At 40.2% G+C, this 24,458-nt stretch overlaps 1 protein-coding gene across 2 annotated transcripts in view; it reads right to left on the bottom strand.

Moving 5' to 3' along the window:
• The window catches only part of st6galnac5a (ST6 (alpha-N-acetyl-neuraminyl-2,3-beta-galactosyl-1,3)-N-acetylgalactosaminide alpha-2,6-sialyltransferase 5a), a 170,797-nt gene that overhangs the window by 42,239 nt on the left and 104,100 nt on the right, over nucleotides 1-24,458 (bottom strand). The window lies entirely within an intron of this gene.

A 24,458-nucleotide genomic window follows, 5' to 3' on the forward strand; every position in this document is an offset into this window, starting at 1 on the left:
CCATGGTTCTCGCCCGGAAAAGGGTGGAGTGCCATCTCCGGGTTGCGGAGGAGACCCTGCCCCAAGTGGAGGAGTTCAAGTACCTTGGAGTCTTGTTCACGAGTGAGGGAAGAGTGGATGGTGAGATCGACAGGCGGATCGGTGCGGCGTCTTCAGTAATGCAGACGCTGTATCGATCCGTTGTGGTGAAGAAGGAGCTGAGCCGGAAGGCAAAGCTCTCAATTTACCGGTCGATCTACGTTCCCATCCTCATCTATGGTCATGAGCTTTGGGTTATGACTGAAAGGACAAGATCACGGGTACAAGCGGCCGAAATGAGTTTCCTCCGCCGGGTGGCGGGTCTCTCCCTTAGAGATAGGGTGAGAAGCTCTGTCATCCGGGAGGAGCTCAAAGTAAAGCCGCCGCTCCTCCACATCGAGAGGAGCCAGTTGAGGTGGTTCGGGCATCTTTTTCAAAGCCTGCAGTGAAGAGAAAGGTTTGTGACGAGCAAAGACAATTCCAGGAAAAGTGGGAGATGCAATATTTCTTTGTTGAGCACATCGGCACCCCGACGTGTCTTATTTGCACAGAGAAAGTTGTGGTGCACAAGGAATACAATTTGAAACGTCATTATACAACTAAACATGCTTAGGAGTATGCAAAATACCAGGGAGATGAGAGAGTGAACCGGGTTGCACATTTTAAAAGCAGTCTACTGAGGCAACAAGATTTCTTCAAGAAAGCAACCGAAAATAGCGTTGCAGCAGTCAAAGCTAGCTACATGGTGAGTGAGATGGTTGCTAGGGCGGGAAAGCCATTCAAAGAAGGTGAATTCATTAAAAAGTGCATATTGGATTTTTTTAAAGAAATATTTTCTTGCGGCCCAGCCTCACCCAGTTTCTGCATCCAGTGGCCCCCAGGTAAATTGAGTTTGAGACCCCTGCTTTAAATAGACCCCCTGTTTAGACCAGTTGATCTGCCGTTTTTTTTTCTTTTCTCCTCGGCCCCCCTGCCTTGTGGAGGGGGAGACACACAGGTCCGGTGGCCATGGATGAAGTGCTGGCTGTGCAGAGTCGGGACCCGGGGTGGACCGCTCGCCTGTGCATCGGTTGGGGACATCTCTGCTGACCCGTCTCCGCTCGGGATGGTTTCCTGCTGGCCTCACTATGGACTGGACTTTCACTAATATGATAGATCCACTATGGACTGGACTTTCACAATACTATGTCAGACCCACTCGACATCCACTGCTTTCGGTCTACCCTAGAGGGGGTGACCGCATATGTCACCCACATATGCGGTCCTCTCCAAGGTTTCTCATAGTCATTCACATCGACGTCCCACTGGGGTGAGTTTTTCCTTGCCCTTATGTGGGCTCTGTACCGAGGATGTCGTTGTGGCTTGTGCAGCCCTTTGAGACACTTGTGATTTAGGGTTGTATAAATAAACATTGATTAATTGATTGCTTGATTGATCCACTCCCTATACCCTTATTAATCTACTTCTTCATTTCCAGTTAACATCTGATTACTTTCTGCTGTAATGTGCTTCTTTCTGCACTTCTTAAACTTTACTAAGAACTTATTTCTTTATTTCTTGTTCGAAACTAGCTTAGTGGTTAGCATGCCTGCTCCTGGCATGTTCAGCGTCGTCCTCCAGCGACACATAAGACACATAATTACCTTGTCAGCCGGGGGACTAAAAATAAACATGCCAGCCAGAGGGAATTGTTTTTGTGCTCATCAATTAATTGTAACAATTAACTCTTCTTAAACTATATGTCGCCTTCCGCCCCGAATGCAGCTGAGATAGGCTCCAGCACCCCCCACTACCCCACAAGGGACAAGCGATAGAAAAATGGATGGATGGATAAATTATATGTTGGAGTGTGGGAACTGACACACAGCCACGGTCCTTCGACAGGCAGCTCAAACAGATTGCGTCGCCATGGCAACCCAGAGAAAACGTTGTTGCTTTCAATCAGCTGATTAGATGCCGTCCACTCTCTGTAAAGCTTGTATTACTTACGACCTCTAACGCCCTCACTGTTGTGCACACCGTAGTTTTTGTTTTTGACAAAATGCTGTTTCTGTAAAAGCTTCTGTTAGGTTCAAACACTGATGACATCTATTAAACAGACAAGAGAATCAAAAAGAGACAGAGTTAAATTTGGACTCAATATTGAGGAGAGACATGGCCACTGTACTTTCTGTACAGTCCTGCACCACGCTCTGATGAAGAAGGTTTTCGTCCTCTCTTTTATTTAGATGTTCAATGTTTACGCAACAACACCTGTCTCAACAGGAATGGGTAGTATGTAAACAGTCCTTGTTTTCGGTCACATTAGAAGACAAAAGAAGAAGATCCCTCGGGCTTGGGCTTGTCGTGGATTCAGCTTTGGCAGGTTTTGGAGGACAATGGATGACCCCTCCCGTCTGATTCCATCGTACACAGCAGAATCTTCCGAGCGTTTGGCTTGGTGCCACAAAGACAGCTTCTTGTCTGTTCAATGGAAACTCACAATGGAAAGTTTTTTGATAATTTAAATAACATTTTTCTGACAGCTTCTCTGTGGAGTGTTTGTCATGCTCGTTCAAAGGAGTTCATGCACAATACTGGCGTGTATAGAAGCGGCTTTACACGCCAGCCCAGGGTTCGTACACCCTTTCCATGGCCAAATTCAAGCACTTTTTTAGGACTTTCAAGATCAATTTTCCAGTTTTTCCAGTACCCTTCAAAAAGGCGACAACCAGTGTGAATCAATCCGTAGCCTTGTTTGTTTGAGGTCACCAATACAGAAACGTAAGCCTGACATTGAAGCAGCAGTTATTAACTGAATGGGGCATAGAAAATGAAGCAGTGTTTCTGTAAACCAGGGGTCACCAACCTTTTTGAAAGCAAGAGCTACTTCTTGGGTAGTGATTAATGCGAAGGGCTACCAGTTTGATACACACTTAAATAAATTGCCAGAAATAGCCAATTTGCTCAATTTACCTTTAACTCTATGTTATTATTAATAATTAATGATATTTACACTTAATTGAACGGTTTAAAAGAGGAGAAAACACGAAAAAAATGACAATTAAATTTTGAATAATAGTTTATCTTCAATTTCGACTCTTTAAAATTCAAAATTCAACCGAAAAAAAGAAGAGAAAAACTAGCTAATTAGAATCTTTTTGAAAAAATTAAAAAAATAGTTTATGGAACATCATTAGTAATTTTTCCTGATTAAGATTAATTTTAGAATTTTGATGACATGTTTTAAATAGGTTAAAATCCAATCTGCACTTTGTTAGAATATATAACAAATTGGACCAAGCTATATTTCTAACAAAGACAAATCATTATTTCTTCTAGATTTTCCAGAACAAAAATTTTAAAAGAAATTCAAAAGACTTGAAATGAGATTTAAATTTGATTCTACAGATTTTCTATATTTGCCAGAATATTTTTTTTGAATTTTAATCATAATAAGTTTGAAGAAATATTTCACAAATATTCTTCGTCGAAAAACCAGAAGCTAAAATGAAGAATTAAATTAAAATTTATTTATTATTCTTTACAATAAAAATTTTTTTTTACTTGAACATTGATTTAAATTGTCAGGAATGAAGAGGAAGGAATTTAAAAGGTAAAAAGGTATATGTGTTTAAAAATCCTAAAATCATTTTTAAGGTTGTATTTTTTCTCAAAAATTGTCTTTCTGAAAGTTATAAAAAGCAAAGTAAAAAAAATAATGAATTTATTTAAACAAGTGAAGACCAAGTCTTTAAAATATTTTCTTGGATTTTCAAATTCTATTTGAGTTTTGTCTCTCTTAGAATTAAAAATGTCAGGCAAAGCGAGACCAGCTTGCTAGTAAATAAATAAAATTTAAAAAATAGAGGCAGCTCACTGGTAAGTGCTGCTATTTGAGCTATTTTTAGAACAGGCCGGCGGGCTACTCATCTGGTCCTTACGGGCTACCTGGTGCCTGCGGGCACCGCGTTGGTGACCCCTGCTGTAGACTATTCCATAGATGTCGGAAAAACGTCATGTCGTGACCACAATATGCAGACGACAGCGGGAAGCAGCGTGAAGGTACCAAGGTATCTTATGCTTAAACTAAAAGTAAACAAAAGTTAAAGTACCAATGATTGTTACACACACTGGGTGTGGCGAAATGTTTCTCTGCATTTGACCCATCACCCTTGATCACCCACTGGGAGGTGAGGAAAGCAGTGAGCAACAGCGGTGGCCGCGCCCGGGAATCATTTTTGGTGATTTAACCCCCAATTCCAACCCTTGATGCTGAGTGCCAAGCAGGGAGGTAATGGCTCCCATTTTTATAGTCTTTGGTATGACTCGGCCGGGGTTTGAACTCACAACTAGGGCTGCAACAACTAATCGATTAAATTGATTAAAATCGATTATAAAAATAGTTGGCGATTAATTTAGTCATCAATTCGTTGGATCGTTTTTTTATTCAATTTTTTTTATTTTTTTTAATAAACCTTTATTTATAAACTGCAACATGTACAAACAGCTGAGAAACAATAATCAAAATAAGTATGGTGCCAGTATGCTGGGTTTTTTTTCTTCAATAAAATACTGGAAAGTATAGAAATGTAGTTTGTCTCTTTTATCCGATTATTAATCGATTAATCGAAGTAATAATCAACAGATTGATCGATTATCAAATTAATCGTTAGTTGCAGTCCTACTCAAGACCTACAGATCTCAGGGCGGACACTAACCACTACACTGCAAAAAGTCAGTATTAAAAAACAAGAAAAAACAAGAAAAAAAAATGGAGGTATTTTACTTGAACTAAGCAAAATTATCTTCCAATAGAACAAGAAAATTTGGCTTGTCAAGACTTTCCAAAACAAGTCAAATTAGCTAACCTCAATGAACCCAAAAATACCTTAAAATAAGTATATTCTCACTAATAACAAGTACACTTTTCTTGGTAGAAAAAAAAAAGAGACCTTTTTGCTCAATATTAGGGATGTCCGATAATGGCTTTTTGCCGATATCCGATATTGTCCAACTCTTTAATTACCGATACCGATATCAACCGATATATGCAGTCGTGGAATTAACACATTATTATGCCTAATTTGGACAACCATGTATGGTGAAGATAAGGTACTTTTTAAAAAAAATAATAAAATAAGATAACTAAATTAAAAACATTTTCTTGAATAAAAAAGAAAGTAAAACAATATAAAAACAGTTACATAGAAACTAGTAATTCATGAAAATGAGTAAAATTAAGTGTTAAAGGTTAGTACTATTAGTGGACCAGCAGCACGCACAATCATGTGTGCTTACGGACTGTATCCCTTGCAGACTGTATTGATATATATTGATATAATAATAATAATAATAATACCTGAGATTTATATAGCGCTTTTCTAAGTACCCAAAGTCGCTTTACATGTTAAAAACCCATCATTCATTCACACCTGGTGGTGGTAAGCTACTTTCATAGCCACAGCTGCCCTGGGGTAGACTGACGGAAGCGTGGCTGCCAATTTGCGCCTACGGCCCCTCCGACCACCACCTATCATTCATTCAACATTCATTCACCAGTGTGAGCGGCACCGGGGGCAAGGGTGAAGTGTCCTGCCCAAGGACACAACGGCATGGTAAGAGGCGGGGAGCGAACCTGCAACCCTCAGGTTTCTGACACGGGCGCTCTACCCACTACGCCATGCCGCCCCTATATATATAATGTAGGAACCAGAATATTGACAACAGAAAGAAATGGGGGGAGGGAGGTTTTTTGGGTTGGTGCACTAATTGTAAGTGTATCTTGTGCTTTTTATGTTGATTTAACAAACAAAAACAAAAAAAACAACAACAAAACTGATACAGATAATAAAAAACCGATACCGATAATTTCCGATATTACATTTTAACGCATTTATCGTCCGATAATATCGGCCTGCCGATATTATCGGACATCCCTACTCAATATGTTGAAAAATATTCTTAAATGAAGTAAATGCTAGTGCCATTATCTTGACATAATGATATGCGCTCGGCATCATGATTTTTTTTTTTTCATGCTTGAAGTAAGAAATGATTACTTTAAAAAAGTAGTTTTATACTTGTGAGTGTTGATGACACAACAGTTGATATTCTACTTTCAAGCATGTTTTACTCAATATAGCTCATCAAATCTCAGCAACAAGCTGTAATATCTTACTGAGATCATTTAGGACCAAAACCCTTAAAACAAGTAAAACACTCTAACATAATATCTGCTTAGTGAGAAGAATTATCTTATCAGACAGAAAATAAGCAAATATCACCCTTATTTGAGATATTTCATCTTACTTAGATTTCAGTTTTTGCAGTGCAGCCTATTGAGTCAGACTGCCGAGAAATATGACAAACATTTCCAAGCATTTCCAAGCACTTCACCCAAAAATTCAAGCATTTTTCAAACCTTGAAAACACAACATTGAAATTAGGGCTGCGAATCTTTTGGGTGTCGATTCTTGGGGTCACGATACGATTCAAAATCGATTTTTTTTTTCGATTCAACGCGATTCTCGATTCAAAAACGATATTTTCCCGATTCAAAAGGATCCTCTATTCATTCAATACATAGATTTCAGCAGGATCTACCCCAGTCTGCTGACAGTAAGGCTGAAACGACGCGTCGACATAGTCGACGTCATCGGTTACGTAAATACGTCGACGCCGTTTTTGTGCGTCGACGCGTCACATATTTACGTCACGCTACCGTCATGGCGAAGCGCAAAGCAGACGATCAAAGCAGACGATGCGAGCGAGGGGGAAAAATTACGCCAAAAGTGGTCAAAAGTGTGGGAGTATTTCAATACACAGCCTAATAATGTTGTTGTATGCACACTGTGTCGAGCGGGAATGGCCTATCATAGCAGCACAACGGCTATGAACCAACATTTGAAAAGAAAACCATCAACCATCAACTAGTCAATCGTCCGCGTTAGCATACGTTGTCATCATTACACAAAAACATGAATGTGTCATTTGTATCTGCTAGGGGTGTAACGGTATGTGTTTTGTATTGAACCGTTTCGGTACGGGGCTTTCGGTTCGGTACGGGGGTGTACCGAACGAGTTTCTAAGCTAAAGCTAACTTTAGCTGCTAAAGTCTTAACAAGCTGCTTTGCTCCTTCTGCCTCTGTCTCAGCACGCAGCATTGTCCCACCCACACAACCATCTGATTGGTACACACGAAGCATTATCAGCCAATCAGCAGTGCATATTCAGAGCGTTACCAGCCAATCAGCAGTGCGTATTCAGAGCGCATGTAGTCAGCGCTTCAGCGTGGAGCAGATAGGTGTTTAGCAGGTGAGCATCAGGCAGCATACTCTCCCCAAATGATAATAAACACCTCCCAGTCAACTACTAGTAACATCACTATGAGCCCGTTGACCTTCTAGAAACTTCAACTGCAGCTCAGCTCACTCGCAGTCCTGGCTTGAGGTGAAGGCTAATTAGCTCTCAGTTCCAGCCACATCGACCCCTTCTGAGCGCCTATTTTCAGCTGCTGGGAATATTGTAAACAAGAAAAGAACCAGAGCATGTAGACATGCTAACCTTTCTTCATTACAACTGTTAGTCACTCACTGGAATGAGTAGAATTTGTTATTGTGTACTGTGTTGGACTGGATGTTTATTTTGCACATTTTAAAAGCAATACTTTTCAGAATATTTAGATTGGCACTTTTTTGTATTGGATGTTTATCTTTATTTTTGCACATTTTAGCAAATAAGCAATACTTTCACTTTTGTTGAAATGTTTACACTGTTGTTACAGAATATTTCGTTTTGCACTTTTTTGTATTGGATGTTTATCTTTATTTTTGCACATTTTAAAGCAAAATAAGCAATACTTTTACTTTTGAAATGCTTATACTATTGCAGAATATTAAGATTTGCACTGGATGTTGACTTTTATATTTGCACATTAAAAAGCAAATAAGCTACTTTTAATTTTGTTAAAGGTTAAAAGTTTTAAATGCTTACATTGTTACAGAATATTTTGTCATGTTGTTGTCAATGTTGACTGAGTGGCCATACTTCTTTTTTTTTGTAAATAAAAGCCATGCCTTTTGAAAAAAACTGGCCTACATTTATTTTTTCATCTTCATTTTGAATTAAAAAAAATCGGTGAAAGGAAAAATAATCTATAGATTAATCGAAAAAATCTATAGATTAACCGATTAATCGAAAAAATAATCTATAGATTAATCGATAGAAAAATAATCGTTAGCTGCAGCCTTAGTGTAAGCCACTGTGACACTATTGTTCTTTTTTTTTATTTTTTATAAATGTCTAATGATGATGTCAATGAGGGATTTTTAATCACTGGATTGATTAATTTAAAAAAAAATTACTAAATTAAAAAAAAAAAAAATTAATTAAGAAATAAAAAATGATTTTAAAAAAATTAGAATCGATTCTGAATCACACAACGTGATTTTTCCCCACACCCCTAATTAAAATCCAAGCATTGTCAAGGTTTTTCAGCACCCGTGCGAACCCTGCCAGCGAGTCAATATGGTCTCCCAGCTAAAATCCAGGCGTTTTAACGTGGAATAGGAAAATAAATGGGGTGGCGTCGTTATCACAGCCCGGTCTGCTCGCTCTGACTTTACGAGACAAGACGAGGGGCGGATCTGATTAATGAAACCTTCAGGTGGGAACGCGAGTGAAAAAGAAGAAGCCAATGAAGAAGACTTATAGAGGCCGTGGGGGGCGACGCTGCTCCTATTGTGCTCGATGAAATGTGCAGCTAATGAGGTCCTGACGGTCTTCACCTCCTAAAGCAAGGACATCCATCCTCTGGTCTTTCAGTCCCACTGCGCTCATTTCCCCCCAATTGGCAGCACCTTGACAGCCATGGGATGCAGGTCAAAAGTTGTATTTCTATCTCTAAGGCCATGTCTACACTAAGTCGTTTAACCCCTTAAATAATTATTTAGCCTAAGCCCCGTTTCAGCCACACTAAACCAGCGTTTAAGGTCGCCCTCCTCGGACAAATTTTTACACGGGTAAGTCAGCCATGTAATTCTTGAATCTCCGGCTCTTAGCTTTGTAGGGACTCATTGATCGTTTACAAACTGAGTTCGGAGAGGACGTGACGCCAGAAAGACCACGCCCACGCAGGAAGTGATATCAGAAAGAAGGCGTCTGTCAGTACGTGGCCTTTTACGTAGCTTACTGCGAGGATTGTTTTCTCGGGATGCAATCGGACTAGACCAGTCATGGCTTGAAGGTAGGAGCATTTTTAATTGTTACTCAAAAAGGGTACAAACAAAAGGCGCTCACAGCGGAGGAACCAAACTTGGCGCAGGCAACAAAACTAACACATAGGCAGAAACTATGGACATGGAACAAAACTTACTTGGTAGAGCATGAATCAATGGCATGAACAGCAAAATCAGAGTAATGTCGCCAGGACGACTAACTGAAAAGACAGGCTTAAATAGTAATGTCATGATTAAAGGCCTACTGAAAGCCACTACTAGCGACCACGCAGTCTGATAGTTTATATATCAATGATGAAATCTTAACATTGCAACACATTCCAATATGGCCGGGTTAACTTATAAAGTGCAATTTTAAATATCCCCCGAAACTTCCGGTTGAAAACGTCTATGTATGATGACGTATGCGCGTGACGTCAATCGTTGAAACGGAAGTACTCGGACACCATTGAATCCAATACAAAAAGCTCTGTTTTCATCGCAAAATTCCACAGTATTCTGGACATCTGTGTTGGTGAATCTTTTGCAATTTGTTTAATGAACAATGAAGACTGCAAAGAAGAAAGTTGTAAGTGGGATCGGTGTATTAGCGGCTGGCTGCAGCAACACAACCAGGAGGACTTTGACTTGGATAGCAGACGCGCTATCTGACGCTAGCCGCCGACCGCATCGATGATCGGGTGAAGTCCTTTGTCGCTCTGTCGATCGCTGGAACGCAGGTGAGCACGGGTGTTGATGAGCAGATGAGGGCTGGCTGGCGTAGGTGGATAGCTAATGTTTTTAGCACAGCTCTGTGAGGTCCCGTAGCTAAGTTAGCTTCAATGGCGTCGTTAGCAACAGCATTGTTAAGCTTCGCCAGGCTGGAAAGCATTAACCATGTAGTTACATGTCCATGGTTTAATAGTATTGTTGATTTTCTGTCTATCCTTCCAGTCAGGGATTTATTTATTTTGTTTCTATCTGCAGTTAAGCCCGATGCTATCACGTTAGCTCCGTAGCTAAAGTGCTTCGCCGATGTATTGTCGTGGAGATAAAAGTCACTGTGAATGTCCATTTCGCGTTCTCCACTCTCATTTTCAAGAGGATATAGTATCCGAGGTGGTTTGAAATACAAATCCGTGATCCACAATAGAAAAAGGAGAAAGTGTGGAATCCAATGAGACCTTGTACCTAAGTTACGGTCAGAGCGAAAAAAGATACGTCCTGCACTGCACTCTAGTCCTTCACTCTCACGTTCCTCATCCACGAATCTTTCATCTTCGCTCAAATTAATGGGGTAATCGTCACTTTCTCGGTACGAATCGCTCTCGCTGCTGGTGTAAACAACGGGGAAATGTGAGGAGCCTTTCAACCTGTGACGTCACGCTACTTCCGGTACAGGCAAGGCTTTTTTTATCAGCGAGCAAAAGTTGCGAACTTTATCGTCAATCTTCTCTACTAAATCCTTTCAGCAAAAATATGGCAATATCGCGAAATGATCAAGTATGACACATAGAATGGATCTGCTATTCCCCTTTTAAATAAAAAAAATGTCATTTCAGTAGGCCTTTAAACATTTCACATGTGACATTTCAAACAATTTTGAACAGAAATAGTTCATGCACATTCAGATAAATTCTTCAAAATTACAGCAAAAACAAATGTGGCCTGGGGCCGGGCTGTATATATGCGCACTAATTGACTGAAAGAGCACGCACTTAGCGCGATGATGTCATGTTGTCGATGGAAAAATGCATTTTTAGACCATATGATTTGCCTGAGCGGCTACGAGACCCAGAGAGTAACAAGCGCTTGCCTTGTTGCCTTTCCAATACGAAAAATTAACTAGTTTTTAGTATAAGTTTGCTGGTTTCAAGAAATGTAATGCCGAGCGCATATCATTATGTCAAGATAATGGCACTAGCATTTACTTCATTTAAGAATATTTTTCAACATATTGAGCAAAAAGGTCTCTTTTTTTTTGTACCAAGAAAAGTGCACTTATTATTAGTGAGAATATACTTATTTTAAGCTATTTTTGGGTTCATTGAGGTTAGCTAATTTTACTTGTTTTGGAAAGTCTTGAAAAGCCTAATTTTCTTGTTCTATTGGCAGATAATTTCGCTTACCGTATTTCCTTGAATAGCTGCAGGGGCGCTAATTAATTTAAAACCTCCTGTCACTCCGGCGCTTACCAGAAGCCTGCGGGATGGCCAAGCATGCGGTAATTATTTTAAAACCTCTTCTCACTCCGGCGCTTACCTTATCATGAAAAGCACATTTAATAAAAAAAAACTTATTATTGTCTTACCTTTAGGTATAAATGAGTCCATGCCAGCTCATTTTGAAGAAAAGCATCGATATAGAAGTCTTCCTTATCTTTCTTCAGTTTTAAAAGTCTCTCTGTCTCGATGGAGATCTTCCTTTTAAGTATTGCCTCCTGCTTCGATTGAAAGTCCAGTTTAGAAAACTGTTTTATTTTAGATATGTAATCCTCCATGTTAAAAGTCCAAGCAAACAATGGCTGCGCACTCTTGCTGCCGGTTGTCTTCTTCTGCAGCACTCTTCTGCAGTACCAGCAGTCGCAAGAAGGATCATTAGCGCCCTCTACCACCAGGAGGCGGGAGTCATTTAATGACTCATATTTGACCCGGCGGAAGTGCCAAGCATGCGCTAATTATTTTGCGAAACGAGTTTGACCCGGCTGTAATTCGAGGCATGCGAATACCATATTCCCGGCGCCAATTCAAGGAAATACGGTAGTTCAAATAAAATACCCCTAAGTTTTGTATTATTTTTTCTTGTTTTTGAACACTGACTTTTTGCAGTGTAGGTGGCGTTGCGCCGGCGGACGGAGGGGGGCGGGGCTCTTAAACGGTGGCATCGTTGTGTGTGGACACGGATAAGGTTCGGTGTGATTTACCCTGGATAACCTTAGTGTCAACGGGGCCTAAGTTATTTTGTCTCAGGAAGCACCGCCTCACTTGACTTAATCAGAGTCTCCTCGTTAGTGACCCCACCCGGGATCATGGGACTTATCAGAGCCGATGGCGTCGGAGAATCCTAACAACCGCGAGTCATGTTGTGTTTGTGCTCAGTAAACATCCAGTCCGCCTAATAAGTCAGCGACGGCGCACGTTGTTCTCGCCGTCTGTGCGCATGAATCATTTATGGGCTTGAAATTGCTGGTTGCGTACTTGAGAAGCGCTGGAAGCGTCGACTGCCTCCTAACAACCCTGACTCTCTTGTTGATTAGGCCCATGAAATGGCGTGATCACCTTTGAGATTTTTGCTCCTATAGGAGTCGTAAACGGAGACGAGGTAGCAAACGATTGCCTGCAGCTTTGGAAAAACTGTCATTTTATCTTTTGTGCTTTTCTTAGAAAAACACATCTCCCTGATGTTCTATACATCAGTGGTCCCCAACCTTTTTGGAGCTGCGGACCGGTCAACGCTTGAAAATTTGTCCCACGGACCGGTGGGGGGTGGGGGTGGGGGGTGGGGGGGTGTATTTAAAAAAAAATAAAATAAAAAAATATATATATATATATATTTTTTTACATAAATAAATACAATCATGTGTGCTTACGGACTGTATCCCTGCAGACTGTATTGATCTATATTGATATATAATGTATATATATTGTGTTTTTTTATGTTGATTTCATAAAAATAAAAATAAAAAATAAAAAATATATATATATACCCAAAGTACCAATCGGTGGTTGGGGACCACTGCTATACATGATTAGCAGCTTATAAAATATCTCAGCTGTGCATATATGTGTCAATTTCAGTAGCAGTGTTGAAATTGTGAAGCAAAAGTTGTTTTTACATGCAATTTGAGTAAGCTTGTGTGTGTTACGGAAATCTTGTATTTTTAAACATAATGTAGTGAACTACTTCATTACGTTTTGACTATTTACCTAATTTGTAAAGCACTCTGGCCAACTTTGTCACTTTTAAAATTGGTTTTATATATATGCTTAAGATTTCAGCATGTATCGGACTGCCGATATTATCGACCGATAAATGCTTTAAAATGTAATATCGGAAATTATCGGTATCGGTTTCAAAATAATCGGTATCGGTTTCAAAAAGTAAAATGTATGACCTGCTTTCATTAAGCTTGCCCGCCGGCAACAACCACGCGCAACGCAAGACAACAGCCAGTTACGTATTTGTCCCGGAGAGGCTGGCCTTCAACACCAGGGGGAGCTCCACTAACCACGTTAAACCCAGATTCCAAACTAACAAAGGTCTTAACTCATTCTCTTTCTATGCCACATCAATGTGGAATGCGCTCCCAACAGGTATAAAAGAAAGGGCATCTCTATCCTCCTTCAAAACCGCAATAAAAGTTCACCTCCAGGCAGTTACAACCCTAAACTAACACCCTCCCCGGATTGTTAACAATCAAATGTAAACAATCAAATGCAGATACTTTTTCTTATGCCTTCTGATCTCTCTCTCTCTCTCTCTCTCTCTCTCTCTCTCTCTCTCTCTCTCTCTCTCTCTCTCTCTCTCGCTCTCTATGTCCACTACTTGATGTCCATATCCTACCCCCCCCCCTCCACACATTGATTGTAAATAATGTAAATAATTCAATGTGATTATCTTGTGTGATGACTGTATTATGATGATAGTATATATGATAGTATATATCCGTATCATGAATCAATTTAAGTGGACCCCGACTTAAACAAGTTGAAAAACTTATTCGGGTGTTACCATTTAGTGGTCAATTGTACGGAATATGTACTTCACTGTGCAACCTACTAATAAAAGTCTCAATCAATCACTGCGCTGCATGAACCACTAGGTTCGCATAAGAGGCTTGTGCAAATAAACACGCGGGAAAAAGAAAAGCTGTGAGTATACATTATCAACCTGTTAATTTCTGGGGGGGGGAGTGTCATGGTCGTAACACAGGCGGTAATTTGTGGATAAAATCCACACATGTTCACCTCACCACCCTCTTCCCCGCCGTAGCCCCCGCCCCCCAGTCCCTGGAGGACTGCAGCAGGCCATTACTCCAGATGGATGCCTTGCTCCCTCTGTGCAGAGAAATAGCATTCAAGCGTTGTTATTGATTTGTTGCGGGTGAAGGCGGCAGGGGAGCAACACTGAGAGGGCGAAAAAAGAACGAAGGCCGCCGAGAACGACGGGCGGGAGTGAAGAATCGGTGCATGTAGAGAGTGAAAGCCGAAAGATGGAAATCACGCCGCACTGCAGGATGTTGTCTGCAATGTCGTGGCCTCAATTTTTACTGTTTACACTGTCAGATCTTAAGAAGTGTACTAAATAACCCTTAAAATGACTTGTTGGCCGCCTTATGGAAGGATTTTATACAGCAGAAAGGTACCTGTTGATTGGTGTTCTCCTGTCATGTCACATTGGGCTCCATTCAGTAATAAGTTCCTAACCTTTCCTCTTATCTTTCTTCCCAAGTGATTTCCTAAGAGGAGTCCATTCAAATTCATGACGTGTTCTTGAACACCCAAATTGTTCCCACCTGCTGTTCTTAAGTTGCTAAATGCCAAATGGTTAGCGCTAGAGATGTCCGATAATGGATTTTTTGCCAATATCCGATATTCCGATATTGTCCAACTCTTAATTACCGATTCCGATATCAACCGATATCGATATATACAGTCGTGGAATTAACACATTATTATGCCTAATTTTGTTGTGATGCCCCGCTGGATGCATTAAACAATGTAACAAGGTTTTCCAAAATAAATCAACTCAAGTTATGGAAAAAAATGCCAACATGGCACTGCCATATTTATTATTGAAGTCACAAAGTGCTTTTTTTTTTTTAACATGCCTCAAAACAGCAGCTTGGAATTTGGGACATGCTCTCCCTGAGAGAGCATGAGGAGGTTGAGGTGGGGGGTAGGGGGTAGCGGGGGGGTGTATATTATAGCGTCCCGGAAGAGTTAGTGCTGCAAGGGGTTCTGGGTATTTGTTCTGTTGTGTTTATGTTGTGTTACGGTGCGGATGTTCTCCCGAAATGTGTTTGTCATTCTTGTTGGGTGTGGGTTCACAGTGTGGCGCATATTTGTAACAGTGTTAAAGTTATTTATACGGACACCCTCAGTGTGACCTGTATTGCTGTTGACCAAGTATGCATGGCATTCACTTGTGTGTGTGAAAAGCCGTAGATATTATGTGACTGGGCCGGCACGCAAAGGCGGTGCCTTCAAAGTTTATTGGCGCTCTGTACTTCTCCCTACGTCCGTGTACACAACGGCGTTTTAAAAAGTCATGAATTTAACTTTTTGAAACCGATACCAGGGTTTCCCACACATTCATTTATTTGTGGCGGCCCGCCAAAAAAATAAAAATAAATAAAAATTAAAAAAATAATAATATTTTTTATTTTATTTTTTGTCCTCTCCAACTTCACAGGCAAATCATATAGTTGATGTAGATGCCCATATCGGCTGTTCAGATTTACTTTACAAAAGAAAAGTGTAGGATACTTCTCTTGTTGCCTTATTTTTATTTGACTTTATTAAATGTATTTATATTAGAAACACAACATGTGTTTATAACAAAGGGTGCAAAGTCTGCAGGCAGTAGGAAACACATGGTTAAGTGTAGGGAGTAAAACTGATGGCAGTCTAAAGTTCAAGATTTTTGGAGCTCTTTGTTCAGTGGATCAGATGTTTGATGAAGCTCTGTGTCTATCTACCACCACTACTGTTTTCTGTTTATTTGTTACTGACTGTGGCAGGACACCTCTGCCTCTGTTTCACTTTATGTTGCTGGTAAATAATATGGTTGTAGTAGTAGGCTAAAGTTAAATTATTTAGTATGCACTAATTAAAGGGGCAGAGCTTTGAGACATTTTAGCTTTTATATTTTATAAGATATATTTTTTGTAAGAACCACAATTAATAAATATATTTCAGTGAATAACTTATTGTTCAAATGTGTATATAAATATGTACATAAAGTGTTGTAATTATATTGTAAAATGGATGGATGGGTGTTTAAAACAAAACTGTTATTATTAATTAGTAAGTATACATTTTTTGAGCCTTTTTAGAGAAAATCAAATTATTGTAGTAAATTATGCAAATTACTCAATGATGTCATGGTGACCACGCCCATAGCCACGCCCCCACCGCCACAGGTATCTTGGCAGTTTATGGGAAACACTGGATACCGATAATTTTGAAACCGATACCGATTATTTCCAATATTACATTTTAAAGCATTTATCGGCCGATAGTATCGGCAGTCCGATATTATCGGACATCCCTAGTTCGCGCGTGTGTGTCTATCCTAATTTGCATATAAACAAGCCCTTAGTTTACCAATATGCATATGTTAACACCCTTAATTCCGTAATTTGCATAGGTAAACGCCCCTAATCCCCCACATAAGGGCACAATTCTGGCGGAAAAGCCGAATATCAGACACACGGAGAAAACACAAACAGATTGCAGAAGAGAAATCCGTATTATCCCGCGGGGGGGAAATACATAATGTCAAAACGCAAGTGTAAGAAAGTGGGACTGCTGAGGTAGCCCCGAAGCGGCCAAATAAACATTCGTCACTTCGGGCAAAACATGGTCGTGAAATATGCGCTCCCTCCCCAGGGCACGATCTGCGGCATCTTGCAGTAGCAGCAAAAGCATTGCCAGTGTGTGTGTGTGTGTGTGTGTGTGTGCGTGCGTGCGTGTGTGTGTGTGGTGTGTGTGTGTGTGCGTGTGTGCGTGCGTGCGTGCGTGCGTGTGTGTGTGTGTGTGTGTGTGTGTGTGAACGCACACTGTATGTGTGTGTGTGTGTGTGTGTGTGTGTGTGTGAACGCACACTGTATTTTGAAATGTCTTTATATTGCTAATTTTGCTATAGGTCTGTGTGTCTGTCTTGTCTATATCTATCTATCTATCTATCTATCTATCTATCTATCTATCTATCTATCTATCTATCTATCTATCTATCTATCTATCTATCTATCTATCCATCTATGATATTCATTTAACATTAGACAATAGAAGTAAGGGAACTTGTCACACTTAAAAACAAATAGGCCACCCTAAGAGTGCTCTGGAGCACTCATAGTTTTTGTTCTTACCTACGAACAAATCCCAGCTCAGAAAACATTGGTGAATACAAAAATGTTAGAATAATTATTTATAAGTTATCACACAACTCTCATGCTTAAAGGTTGTTGCTCTAGTTCAGGAGTCGGCAACCCGCGGCTCCGGAGCCGCATGCGGCTCTTTGACCACTCTGATGCGGCTCAGCTGCATACTTGCCGACCCTCCCGGTTTTCCCAGTATACTTAACGACCCCCCCGATTTTCCCAGGAGACTGCCTCTCCTAGAAATCTCCCAGGGCAAATATTATCCTATTTTCACTCTAATGACTTAATCAAGGGCATGCCCTAATGGCACTGCATTAATTGTCCTCTATAGCATTTACAAACAGCGTGCCAGCCCGGCCACATGTTATATGTTGCTTTAACTGAGTAACCCCTGGCTGCAGCCTGCAGCCAGGGGCATTTGGAGACTTGCTTTAACTTGCACACGTAGGCGACAGCAAGGCATACTTGGTCAACAGTCACACAGCTTACACTGACGGTGTACGTATAAAACAACTTTAACACTGTTACGTTACAAATATGCGCCACACTGTGAACCCACACCAAAAAAGAATGACAAAAACATTTCTGGAGAACATCCGCACCGTAACACAACACAACAAATACCCAGAATCCCATGCAGCCCTAACTCTTCCGGTCTACATTATACACCCCAGCTACCACCAAACCCCCCCACACATCAACCCCTCCCCCCCCCCCCCCCCCCCTCTCCGTGCGTCGGTTGAGCGGAAGAGTTAGGGCTGCATGGGATTCTGGGTATTTGTTGTGTTGTGTTTATGTTGTGTTACAGTGCAGATGTTCTCCAGAAATGTGTTTGTCATTCTTGTTTGGTGTGGGTTCAAAGTGTGGCGCATATTTGTAACGTAACAGTGTTAAAGTTGTTTTTGTACGGCTACCGTCAGTGTAAGCTGTTTGGCTGTTGAACAAGTATGCCTTGCTGGCACTTACGTGAGCAAGCAAAAGCTGCATTCGACATGTGGCCAAGCAGGTACAGTGTTTGGGCAGGCTGTAGAGGGCGCTAAAAGCAGTGCCGGCACGTCCTGAAATTTGGGAGTCTCCCGGAAAATTGAGAGGGTTGGCAAGAAAGACGCTATCAAGCGCCATTCAATTAAAAGTCGCGGGCCGCACTAACATTAAATTTCCTTATTAAGATGCGTGCCGGTGCGTGTGTCAGAGACCCCTGGTTAACATAGCGCAAAGCAATTTAAGCTTTGTATGCGGTGTTTTTCATTTTAAATTTTTAATTTTTTTTTGTGGCTCCCATTGTTTTCTTTAATTTGTGAAACTTTCCAAAATGGCTCTTTGAGTGGTGAAGGTTGCCGACCCCTGCTCTAGTTATTATCTATTGTGCTCAAGCTGTACTTTTTATTTTCGTGCAAAGGCACACTACTTATCTTCCACTGCAATGTGAGGAGTTGCCTCGCCGCAGATGTTTCTGTCTTTCAGCCTGCTAACAGCCAAGGACGAGCCTCAAGCACCTCAACGAAGATAAGGCATAACAGCAGGCAGACAAAGCAGAGACAGGGCGCACTCACAAGGCCCCCAGCACATTTCCGTTCTGAATAATCACGTATTGTGCGTACTGAGCTGCTTGCATAATGTGTGACCCCTCCCTTTAGAAGCGATGTACGTAGGGAACTCCTGAATAAAAAGGGGGGCGCGTGGGCTGTTCCTCAGAGCGTAGGGTGAGACTGTAACTGAGTGTGCAGCTCCATGCGTTCTCCTCATGAGCAAAATTGAACTGATTCCTTGCTTTTTGTTCTGTTTAAGAGATAGTTCGGTGCTTAAACCTGACAAAAAAATCTCCTTAAAAACTTCGTAAGTGGGCCAAAGAACAAAACTTGTTTCTGAATGGGGCCCATTGACTTGGAATTTCTCGCACTGTTCACTCACTGCGCCCTGCAAAACACTCACTGTGGCTTCAGAGTCTTTTAGCCACATCACCACAGCATTTTTACAGACTGTATCTGAGCAAGACTGCTTGGGGGAAAAAAATAGCCGCCATCAAGCAGTGTGTGTTTGCATAGGCACAGGTGAGAGTGAGCCATGAATTAGCTATGGCTGCATGATTATTAGGCTCTAAAGCAGTGGTCCCCAACCACCGGTCCGTGAGGCATTTGCTACCGGGCCGCAGAGAAACATGAAATAATTTATAAAGGACTGCATTTTGATGGGTATGAAAAAGGGCAATATATTTATCTGTACAGTAATCTATTTATTTATATCTGCACATTATTGCTCTTTTATCCTGCACTACAACGAGCTAATGCAAGGAAATTTCGTTCTTATCTGTACTGCAAAACAGTGGTCGTTCTCCCAATTGTTGGCTATAAATTCAAACCATAGCCAAGCATGCATCACTATAGCTCTTGTCTCAAAGTAGGTGTACTGTCACCACCTGTCACATCCCGCCCTGATTTATTTTGAGTGTGTTCCTGTGTGTAGTGTTTCCTATTTTATTGTTGATTGTTATGTCATGTACGGATGCACTTTGTGGACGCCGTCTGCTGCTCCACATGCTGTAAGTCTTTGCTGTCGTCCAGCATTCTGTTTTTGTTTATTTTGCAGCCAGTTCAGTTTTAGTTTTGTTTTGCATAGCATTCCCTAAGCTTCAATGCCTTTTCTTAGCGGCACTCGCCTTTTGTTTATTTTTGGTTTAAGCATTAGACACATTTTTATCTGCACTCTGCCTCCCGCTGTCGTCATTTAGCTACCTGCTGCCACCTACTGATATGGAAGAGTATGACATGTATAACAGTACAGACACTCAACAACAGCACATTATTTGCAGATTATAATTACTGGTTTGCAAAAAATATTTTTAACCCAATTAGGTGAAATGACATCATCTCCCACGGCACACCAGACTGTACCTCACGGTACACTAGTGTGCCGCGGCACAGTGGTTGAAAAACACTGCTCTAAAGGACGTTTGCACCGCATGCACGCTAGCATGCTCAGCGTCAGTCGAAGAGAAAAAAAACCAAGAGACCAAAGATCAACACCGTAAGACACCTGGAAGGCAGAAGGGAGACGTTTGAAAACGGGTCCAAGCAAAAGGAAGTGCAAAACAGCCACTGAAAGAGCAATTAGAGGCCAAGGGAGAAAAGAGCGGAAAAGCAGGAACGCGACCAATTAGACCAAAATGTCAGCCGCACAGAAGCTCTTCAGGACCAGCATCATACTCACCTTTATTGTGCTGCAGGGCGCACTTGGTGGAGGGGGAGAGCTCATTTGGAGCGAGATGCGGCTCAGCGCTAATTAGAACGACGTTTAGACGAGAGGTAGGAAGAGGAGGGTGGTGAAGAAGACCCGAGGAGTGCGAGCAATAAAGAGATTTGTCTGTTCTTTAACTCTCTTTCAATCCAAACCAAGTGTAGTGGATTGTCCGAAGCTTAAACAGGCAACAAAAGTAGTTTAGTACAACAAATGTATTTACCCATTATCAGAAGTGCAGGTTGAATTAAGTTGTCCGTGCAGACAGACCACATGTTACTCCGGAGCAAACAAGACACACACAAGCCAAAATCACTGTCCAGTTCCGGTCTTCTGCCATTTTTTATATGTCTCTTGTGCGTCATTGTTTTTTATCTAGTGCGTCATAATTATTTTGTTTTGGTTTTGTCTGTTCCAAAACAACCTTGTATCTCTTAGTCATATTTGGAAATTCTAAACATTCTGTAGACAGGTTGGCACAACTCCATATTCACCTTTGTCCCACTGGCACAGAATAGAAGAGAAATTAAATGAGCGTACATTCTTATACGTACATAGAGGGGGGGGGGGGGGGGGGGGGGTCCTCTCCAAGGTTTCTCATAGTCATTCACCGACGTCCCACTGGGGTGAGTTTTTCCTTGCCCGTATGTGGGCTCTGTACCGAGGATGTCGTTGTGGCTTGTACAGCCCTTTGAGACACTTGTGATTTAGGGCTATATAAATAAACATTGATAGATAGATTGATTGATTATTAGACGTGCAATATAGGTCAAAAGTCAGCAATTCTACTACACAAGCAATTAAGAGATTTTTCTGTTCTTTAATTTTCTTTCAATTAGAGATGTCCGATAATATCCGCCTGCCGATATTATCGGCTGATATAATTTTTTTAATTAAATCAACATAAAAAACACAAGATACACTTACAATTAGTGCACCAACCCAAAAAACCTCCCTCCCCCATTTACACTCATTCACACAAAAGGGTTGTTTCTTTCTGTTATTAATATTCAGGGGCCGTACTTATCAAGCTTCTTAGAATTACTCCTAAGAAGTCTGCTAAGAGTTGACTTAAGAGTAAATAAATTCTTCGCTGAAAGCTGCACTTAAAAGTTAGTTATCAAGCGTCTTACTCACACTTTCAGCGAAGTGTAGGACTGAATCTTAAGTGTCACACTCAGAGCTGAATTACGACATTACTATGTGCCGTAAACGCAATTTTAGGTGACGTCATTTCTGTGTCCATAGAAATGACCAATCACGGAAGGGAATCCCTTGTCTAAGAATAAAGAAATATCTTGGAAATATTTAAGTGGACAATGGGAGTGTATATTTTGACAATAAACTACAAAATAATACAAAACAAACTAGTCCCCGCCGGCACTCACGCTACCGCTCCCTCTCTTCTCTCGCCCACACACTCACTGACGTCACTCACCTCACGGCCACACACATACGCTACTGTCATAACATTTTCTTTCCAATTCATTAATTAGGCAACTAATTTGAAACTGGTGTGGGTGGCTCTATATATACTAGCCCACTGCAGACACATGCAGAAATCAACAAGGAATCGAAAAGTATTAAATCTGTGACAAAAATAATATCCGCTCTGTCTAAACGATACCGTTTGATCAGCTGCTCGTCATCAAAAAAACAAAAAACATTGTTCCGTTCCCTGAACGTTGGCGCACGTCTCTCTCGCCTCAGTGCCATCCCCTGCTGGCAACTCCTAACCACTTAAGACACCTCTGAAGGTCTCTTAAATATCGTGGAGAGTAGGAGTGATTCTTAGACTTAAGAACGTTGATAAAAAGCTTTTATTCTTAAGTTTGAGAGTAGGACTAAATTTCGCAAATTCTCAGGACTTAAGTGTAAAATGGCACTCTAAGAAGCTTGATAAGTACGGCCCCTGGTTCCTACATTATATATCAATATATATCAATACAGTCTGCAAGGGATACAGTCCGTAAGCACACATGATTGTGCGTGCTGCTGCTCCACTAATAGTACTAACCTTTAACACTTAATTTTACTCATTTTCATTCATTACTAGTTTCTATGTAACTGTTTTTATATTGTTGTACTTTCTTTTTTATTCAAGAAAATGTTTTTAATTTATTTATCTTATTTTATTTGATTCATTTTTTTAAAAAGTACCTTATCTTCACCATACCTGGTTGTCCAAATTAGGCATAATAATGTGTTAATTCCACGACTGCATATATCGGTTGATATCGGTATCGGTTGATATCGGTATCGGTAATTAAAGAGTTGGACAATATTGGAATATCGGATATCGGCAAAAAGCCATTATCGGACATCCCTAACCACAGTGCCATGTTGGCATTTTTTTCCATAACTTGAGTTGATTTATTTTGGAAAACCTTGTTACATTGTTTAATGCATCCAGCGGGGCATCACAACAAAATTAGGCATAATAATGTGTTAATTCCACGACTGCATATATCGGTTGATATCGGTATCGGTTGATATCGGTATCGGTAATTAAAGAGTTGGACAATATCGGAATATCGGATATCGGCAAAAAGCCATTATCAGACATCCCTACTTTCAATCTAAACCAAGCACAATCAGTGGATGTATTGTTGTGGCCCTTGCCTCATTAAAGCAAGCACTAACCGGTGATGTTGTCTTGGCACAGTATGACTTCCTGTCCCCTTTTACACCAAACACTAGCAGGCGATATCAACTTATTATGTCGTCCTTTCTTCTCTTCCTGTCCTCTCTTCGACCAAGCATGAGCAGGTGATGTCATCATCCCTCTCTGCACTGCAAAAACTGAAATCTAAGTAAGATGAAATATGTCAAATAAGGGTGATATTTGCTTGTTTTCTGTCTGATAAGATACTTCTTCTCACTAAGCAGATTTTATGTTAGAGTGTTTTACTTGTTTTAAGTGTTTTGGTCCTAAATGATGTCAGTAAGATATTACAGCTTGTAGCTGAGATGTGATGACCTATATTGAGTAAAACATGCTTGAAACTAGAATATCAACTGTTGCAAAGCTGTGTTATCAACACTCACAAGTAGAAAACTACTTTTTCTAAGTAAGAATTTCTTATTTCAAGCATTAAATAAAAAAATCATGACTTTGACAAAATTGTGTCTCATAATTAAAACAGATGACAGCCAAATGGACTTTGCTGTTTTATTTTCAATGAAACAATAGAAACTACGTACTCATATAGTAGTACAGTTGGCACAGTACAGTAAGCTGACAGTTAATATTTAAACATTTAACATGTGACATTTCAAACTATTTTGAACAGAAATAGTTCATGCACATTCTGATAAATTCTTCAAAATTACAATTAAAAAAAATGTGGTCGGGGGCCGGGCTGTATATATATATATATATATATATATATATATATATATATATATATATATATATATATATATATATATATATATATATATATATATATATATATATATATATTAGTATTAGGGATGTCATATTATCGGCCGATAAATGCGTTAAAATGTAATATCGGAAATTATCGGTATCGTTTTTTTAATTATCTGTATCGGTTTTTTTTGTGTTTTTTTTTTTTATTTTTTAAATCAACATAAAGAACACAAGATACACTTACGATTAGTGCACCAACCCAAAAAACCTCCCTCCCCCCATTTCTTTCTGTTATCAATATTCTGGTTCCTACATTATATATCAATATATATCAATACAGTCTGCAAGGGATACAGTCCGTAAGCACACATGATTGTGCGTGCTGCTGCTCCACTAATAGTACTAACCTTTAACAGTTAATTACACTCATTTTCATTCATTACTAGTTTCTATGTAACTGTTTTTATATTGTTTTACTTTCTTTTTTATTCAAGAAAATGTTTTTAATTTAGTTATCTTATTTTATAAT

Source organism: Entelurus aequoreus, linkage group LG16 (assembly GCF_033978785.1).
Source record: "Entelurus aequoreus isolate RoL-2023_Sb linkage group LG16, RoL_Eaeq_v1.1, whole genome shotgun sequence".
NCBI lineage: Eukaryota > Metazoa > Chordata > Actinopteri > Syngnathiformes > Syngnathidae > Entelurus > Entelurus aequoreus.